The sequence below is a fragment of the Mastomys coucha genome, unplaced genomic scaffold, assembly GCF_008632895.1.
Source record: "Mastomys coucha isolate ucsf_1 unplaced genomic scaffold, UCSF_Mcou_1 pScaffold15, whole genome shotgun sequence".
NCBI classification, from domain to species: Eukaryota; Metazoa; Chordata; class Mammalia; order Rodentia; family Muridae; genus Mastomys; species Mastomys coucha.
The window spans coordinates 102,000,184-102,008,437 of NW_022196897.1; positions in this window are offsets into that span (position 1 = coordinate 102,000,184).

Sequence of the window (8,254 nt, forward strand, 5' to 3'; positions counted from 1 at the left end):
AGCCTGTTTTTATCAAGATTCTGTATTACTAGAGGTATGTGTGCTTTAGTATTTGTGTGTATGTGTGTGTGTGTGTGTGTGTGTGTGTGTGTGTGAGAGAGAGAGAGAGAGAGAGAGAGAGAGAGCACCTGATTTTAAGTTTTTGACATTTAATTTTAAAACTTTACAATTCCGTAAAACCACCGAAAGCCAGGTAACTCTGTTAGATAGAGAACCTAGCTGGCAGTCACATGGTAGCTGTATCAGCTTTGAGTCTGTAGTAGCTTTCTGCACTAACCAACATCCCATGTACAATATAATAACCTCTGTGCACATATTCCCATCTTTGTAACCCTTACTTTCACCCCTGAAAAAACAATGCACAGCTTTGTATCTTACAAATGTAAACCAAGACAGAGGTTTACAGAACTCATTTGGATCATGTTGTTTTCCACAACGCCAGCTTAAGAAAGAATGAAGAGAACTAGGAGGAGGTGGGGGCAGAGGGGGAGGAGAAGGACGACAATGACAAAGAAGAAGAAAGAAAGAGAGAAAGAGAGAGAGAGAGAGAAAGAGAGAGAGAGAGAGAGAGAGAGAGGAAGGAAGGAAGGAAGGAAGGAAGGAAGGAAGGAAGGAAGGAAGGAAGGGAAAGAGAGAGGAGAGAGGGAGGGAAGGAGAGAAGGAGAGAGAAAAAGGAAGGAAGAAGGAAAATTATATATCTCAGAGTAATCATGTTGCTCCTTATCCAAGGTCACAGGTCACATAGCTGACACTTGATTAAGTGTGGAATTCCATCCAAGTTCTTTGGTGAAAAGAATCTTCAGAGCCCCCTGGATGTATCTACCCACATGCTTTCCTGTTACAGTCTGGCCCACATTCTCCCTTCAAGGCCCTGAGCTGTGTGCTGCACTGATGGTTTTCCCAAGCATAACATGACTCCTCACAAGCAAAATGTTGGGTCTCCAAGACACCAGGGCCACATACAGCTAGACCATTACTAGTAGTGAAGGTAGAGGTTTCCCTACTGAAACATAATCTCCCTGGATGCAAAAGGCAGCACAGGGAAATTGGAAATAGAGATTTGACAGGGAATTCATTCAGTGGATCAGATCTGGAACTTAAAAGAGAGAAAGCAGGGATTCCCGCAGGTTGAAGCAGGGACCGGTGCAAGCGACTTACCACAGCCAGGCCAGAGGTCAGTGCGGAGTAGCTTCCTTCATTTCTTTCCAGTTTATCTTTTGATACAGAGTCTCCCACTGATCCTAGAGCTCACCGATTAGCTAGACTGGGTGGCCAGTGAACCACCTCCTATCTCTATCTCCCTTCTCTAGGATTATAGGAGCAGGCTGCCACATAGGGTGCTAGAGATCTGACACACTGTGATTAACTGCTTTTTCTTCATTGGAAAACCCTCCTGGATCTTCAGTCATTCACCAACAATATTTTAAATGCTTGTGTCATTTTACCTCCTCCTCCTCTTCCTCCACTTCCTCATCTTCCTCTTCCTCCTCTTTTACATTTCAAAGGATCATGCTAGAGATACCTACTTACACTTGGAGAAAATGACTCCAGGAAAACAGAAAGCATGATTCTGGGCATCTTCTACTACTTTTTCTAAGTTTGGCCACTTTGCTTCAAATTCTGTTGCTCCCATCAAAAGATTATTGGTATTACTGACCCCAGACTGTAGCCTCCAGCACAGACCTTGGCCCTCACCTCGAACACCTCAGAAGTCCAGTCTGCCAGGCAGGAGCTCCTGTTTAGCTGAGTGTCACAGACAGAGTCTAATACCATCCATGAATTCAGCAACCTCTCTCTCGCTTAGAAACGCTTCCCTACCCAGACTTATTTGAAGATATCAGGGGAATGAAGCCCATTTCTTTCTTGCACAGTGAGGACTGTGTTGGGCTCTCATGAATTTCTTCATGAGCATGTTCACTACTAAGCTCCTTCCTGGCACAAGCAACGTCTTTGCTGTTGTGAGTCTTTCATGTCAGGAATAGTCAGTATTGTTGGCACACTCACCAATGTAAGCAAAAGCCCATGGAGATAAAATGACATTTCCCCCATCCCAAAGTTTTCTCTCATGGATTCCAAACTTTCTCATCTAGCCAGTAGATATGATCACAACATCTTACAAAATAGAAAAAGTTCAAGAACAAGTTTGACTCACTAAAACTGACTCACAACAAGCCCAAAAGATGGATAAACTGGATGGACTTTCTTCATATAGGGGCAAAGAAACTCAAGATGGGGAGTTAATAAGTGACTAGACTCCCTAGAATCAACTGGGATGGAAGGTTCACACTTATTTTTGAGGCATACATAGAATGTCAGGGTAACTTTGTGCAAAAGTGTACTATTCAGTTACTGGGGTGATATATAGGTCACTACACTGTTTATCATCTACCATTCATAGGTACATGGCATGACTCATGCAGCTATAATCATCTGTGGTCAGCAGCCTGGCCTGGCATGGGACCTCTGACCAAGGATGACCAGGATCCTGGAAGATCAACTCAAAGATGTACATTTTCTTGGGAAACCAGAGAAGTTCTCTTGGTAATATCTTGAAGTAATAGAACTCAAGATAACTGGACTAGCTATGGGATTGGCAGTATAACACATAATACTATGGGCAAGGAATGGACTTAGGAAATCATTGGGTCACTATAATGGTCAGTGCTAAGAACTAGGAGGGTTGGATGCTAATTTAAAAAAAATGGGATATGAAATTATTGCAAAGCCTACCTCGCTAATGTTGGGTTAGAGCTGTTTTTTTTTTTTTTCTGGACAATATTTTCATTCTTCTGAAGGCATGAATGAGTAGAAGATATACAGATGCATGCTTTATATAGATGTGCTGGGTAGTTTTATGTCAACTTGACACAATCTAAAATCTAAAAGAGGAACCTCAATTGAGAAAATGTCTCCATAGGAAGGGGCTGTAGGCAAGTCTGTAGAGCATTAGGGAGGACCATCCCTGGTCTGGTGGTATTGGATTCTATAAGAACACAGGCTAAGCAAGCCATGGAGAACAAGCCAGTAAGCAACATGCCTCCGAGGGCCTCTCGATCAGCCCCTGCCTCCAAGTTCATGACCTATTTGAGTTTCTGTCCTGACTTCCTTTGATGATGAGCAGTGATATGGAATAGTAACCCAAATAAACCCTTTCCTTCCCAAGTTGCTTTGGTTATGGTGTTTCATCATGGCAATGGTAGGACAATAGATTACACAGATCAATAGATACTCCATAAAAGGAAGTTCAAGTTGTCTCTGTGTTTGACTAGCTTAAATAGTCTATAAAACTACCAGGAAGGTTTATAAGATTAAGTGAAATCATAAAACGTAGGGAACCAACTGTGAAATGAGTTTTATTTTCTTGATATCTTCAAATAAAGTTAGATAGGGCACAATTTTTAATTAATAGGTTGCCAAATCCTTGGTTGTTAGTAGATTCTGGCAGTGACTCCCTGCCAAACAAGAACTTTTGGCAGTCTGTAGACAGACTTCAGAGGGGTTCAAGGTGAGGGCCACGATCCATGCTGAAGGCTACAGAGTATTCCACTGATATCGGTGATTTCTGAAGAGAGCAACACAGGCTGTGAAGTAAAGTAGTACAAATTAGAAGCAAGGTTGGAAAAGGCCACAGAACTCATAATAAAATTCCTATTGTATTAAAAGACCACTGGATTTGTGCTTTTCTCCTGTATTTTCCTTGAGAGAGTGCCCCTCTAGCAGGTGTTACTGGCTTCTTGTTCCAAAGCATCTCTTCTGCTAGGCTGGCAGAAAGTCCAATTTCACACAGAGCAGTAGCAGATTAGGACTGAGATTCTGAAGTGAAACCCATTCTCTTCCCTTTTGTAACTTCAGCTTCTTAATATTCAAGTAGCAGTTACTGTGTGATCTAATATGTCCAGTGGATTATACAGCTATATCTGAAATCATTTTCTGCCTAATATAAAGACACCTAGTAATAACAGACCCTCTTCTTTCCCTATCCCAGTATTAGGGCTTATTGTTAAGAGCTACAGTAGGCATCTCAGAAGCTAGAGACGACAAGCACAAGGCCCCAAATCTATGGAAGACCTACAAAGTAAAAGGCAAGAAAGAAATTAGGTCCTTCTTATTAAGTAAATAATAACTGATCTCACAGTTCCCCCATAATTAATGAGTTATAGTACTATCTACCATTAATGACAAATTCTCATAACTTTTTGAGATAGTGTCCTTACATTGATATCTATCTCAGGGTTGGCTATCTAACTCAAGTCATTGTAGATATTGATTAAATGATGTGTATCTAGTTCAAGAGGACAATTCTGTACTTGTAAAATAAAAATTTGTTCGCAAGAAGACTTTGTACAAGAAAAAAGAAATATAACTATTTCATTAATCATCTATTACTGATGGTTATAGTAAAATTTAGTGGTATATTTGGGCTACAAACTATGTTCTGTTTGTTCGGGTTTTATTTATTTTGCATGTGGCTAGTAAAAGTGGAATGGGTGTGTGGTGGTACACACATCCATAGGGTAATGGATGCAAGAATGGAACAAAGCTGATGGAGCTGCAGGATGTCCCGGTTAGGGAAAGCAGAGACAGGCCATGGATGGCTAAAGATATTCCATTTGCTGAGGCCATTGATGATTCTCTGTGTGTCCTGAATTCCTAAGATCACTTTTGATTTCTATGCATGTGAGGGATAAACAAAAGTAGAACTTCTATTTCCTCACATACATAGTGGACTTTTGTATTTTGGCTCTTTCTCAATTTATAGTCTCAACAGTTGAAAGGGCCCAAGTGTCAACCTTTGTAAATATTTTGTTAACTAGTTATTAAAATTAATTAATAAAACTAATTACAGGACTCGCATACATCTGAAATGTGGGTATAAACTCTGGCTGGACTTGATGTGATAAGCCGCCTATTACTGTCTCCCAAGTTCTAGGATTAGAGGAATGTGACTCCATGCCTGGTAAATATACCATTTCGTTAACAGTTCAGAGCCATGACAAGAGGAAGGTGATAGGCCTGACCATCTCTGTCTTAGTCCTCCTCCTCGTTCTCCTGTTTTGGTCCACATTCTTGAAAACCTGTGATATATCATCCTGAGGCTGATCTCTGAAAAAAAAAAAACCACCAGGTCTATTCCATCAGAATTTTCTATTCACAGCAGCTGATATCAGTTAAATATAGAAAAGCAGTACTCAAACCAAAAATGTCCTGAGCTACTAAAATTCTTCTGGGGGGATTTGCATTCTACACTTCAAAAACATAGCTCCAGTTAATGCACATGATTTCCCAGTGCTCATGAGCTAGCTAAGCCAAGCTAGAAAGTGTAGAAGAAAAGGCTGAAGTGGCAAATCACTTCCATCAACGGAAATATGATCAGGTAAGTTTGATTTGCTGTACTCAGGCTGATGGTGCTCCTACAATGAGCATGGCCACTGCCCTTCTAGCCCAATCAATGCACATGCTTTGCAACACAAGAACAAGACTTCAGATGCCATAGGGAGCCAATACTCAATGTGAGGCCCTAAAGCATAACTGCAATAGCCAAAGTCATTATAATTTCCTCTTGTGGTTGCCTATATGTGAAATTTGAGAACAAGGAAAGGTGAGATGTATTGTCATTTCATAAGGGAGAAAGAGAAATGTACCGATGTGTGCTGCTTTACATGCGATGACTGAGTTCCATAACTAACATCTCAATTGGCCCTTACAGTGATGCCACGTGGTAAACAAGGGATACATCAAGCTCATTCCTGTGAAGGTGGAGATGCCAGACTCATGGATGCTGCACTTGAGATTTGAGATAGAGAGCTCGAAGACAACTGTAAAGCAGGGCTTAGCTAACCATGACTTGTGGCCCAAATGTGGTCCAGGGTCTGCTTATGTAAATACAATTCTATTGGAACTCAGCCTGCTGATTTGTTTACATAGTTGTCCATGGCTTCAGTGACACCATAGTCTTGCTATGTAGTTCTGACAGAATCCACCTGGCCCACAAAGCCTGAACTATGAACTACATGACCTTTTTACAAGCAAGGTTTGCTAATTCCTGGTTCAAGACACTATATCATAAAGTTAACTCCCAAATAAATGGGACAAAGTTATTAAGCAATTAAGGCCTTGAAGAGATGAGTCAAACAGTTCTTCATGGGACACATAAAGAGATAAATTGCCAGGCCCCAAAGAGCTACTTATTTATGTGCATACCTATTGAAGCAGAGTGGCTTCAAACTTGAATTCCTCCTGCCTCATTCTGGAAGCTGAAGTGTGCTACTGTGCCTGCCCAAAAACCATTTTAAGTAATAAGAAGGGTCCACCAGGAACTTGTCAATCTAAGTGTTGGTAAAGGATGACTGCCTGGCCATCCCAGCAAACATTCATACTGCAGCAAATGGGAAGAGAAGCAATGAAGGTATTGTTGGTGACATTTGAACCCTAACGACTCCCAGCAGGACTGAAAGCTGAAGAGCACACTACAGTTGCTGAATTGGCTATCATTAGGAACAGAAGCGCACAGGAAGTGGGCGAGCATGACTTAGCAGGAAATGCATCAGTCGCCTCTGTGGCTCACACAGTCAGTTTTCCTGCAACTCACAGAATGCATTACCTCCATGTTTGACTTTCCCTTTGGAGAAAGCCCTTTAGCCTTCCCTACTACTCCCTGTGCCTATTCTTAGTCCTTCATCATAGACTCTCCTCGGGGCCCTCCCTGGAGTGCCAATGTTTATTTTGGAGCCTAGCAAAGGCATTTAATTCAAACAAACACTTAGTTTGGGTCAGTGGCTGTGACTCAGTTCCTCTAAGGTAGTGATTCTCAACCTTCCTAATGCTGTGGCCCTTTAATACAGTTCCTCATGTTGTGGTGACCCCCCAAACCATAACATTATTTTTCTTGTTACTTCATAACTGTAATTCTGCTACTGTTATGGATTGTAATATAAATATCTGATATGCAGGATGGTCTTAGGTGACCCCCATGAAAAGTCATTCAACCCCTAAAAGGGGCCATGACCCACAGGTTGAGAAATGTTGCTCTAGGAGGAGCTTTCACTGGTGGAGAGATGGATTCTGGGAATTTATCTACCACCCTGTGTGCCAGCTTACTTTGTAACTTTCAAGCTTAAAGCCAGAGGTCACAATACAGGAATTTGTCATCATCAGGCCAGGACTATATGGCTAATAGGACAGAAACAGATTGTAAACAAATAGAAACCAAAGTGGCACTGTGGGAATTTTACAGAATTTCTTTTAGCTGTTTGTTTTGTTTCTTCTTTTTAAGACAAAATCTCAGGATGTAGTCCAGGCTGCCTTCAGGCTCACAGTGATCTTCCTGTACTAGAACCTTCAGTAGTGGGTTCGCAAGCATGTGCAGCCACAAGTGGCTTATAAACCGAGTCCTTTATCTGACAGAGACACCTGAGAAGAGTTTTCTTAGATTGAACACAATCCTTCAAATTGCTCACAAAATAAACATTTGAAGTTGTAAAGTCGAAGGAATATTTTTTTTTCTACCTTCGGTTATCTTTCTAAGATAGGGTCTCATGTAGCCAAGGCCTGGACATCATGATCATACATTCCCTATCTTCTAAGTGCTGGGATTATGGGCCTGCAACACCACGACTGGCTAAAGTAGTTCTGTCTGATTATAGACATAATCAGATAAATTAAATATCTAATTATATTTTTATGCCTCCTACACAAAATAACATTACCCGGTAATATGAAGAAGCAATCAATGAGATTTTTATCTTGTACAAATGAAGGGAAGAAAAGCAATAAGTGGAGGAAACTTAATTAGTAAAAGTATGCTGTTACTTCTATTTCATTTTCGTGGCTTGTTTAGAATTCCCTATTATTTTGTAAGTATTTAGTTTTGTATTTAATAGTGTATTTATTTCTTTACACATAGAAGACTCTTGGATTATAAAGTATCAAATACCCTCTACATCCCCCCTCTACTTCCATAGTGCATGTGTGCGTAGTCTCTCTCTCTGTGTGTGTGTGTGTGTGTGTGTGTGTGTGTGTGTATCTTGGAGTGAATTTTCAAGACCCTCACAAGCACCAGCAAGTCCAGCCTGATGATGCTTGCTCCCTAATGGTTCATCTCTAGCCCCTCCCCACCCTGTTCACACACTCCACCTTGGCCGCTTGCTGTTCCACATGCAGCACACCCCTGCACAGCAGGTCATACAGGCTAGAACACTCACTCTTAGCTCTTACCACCCCTGCACAGCGGCTCGCACTGGCTAGAACACTCACT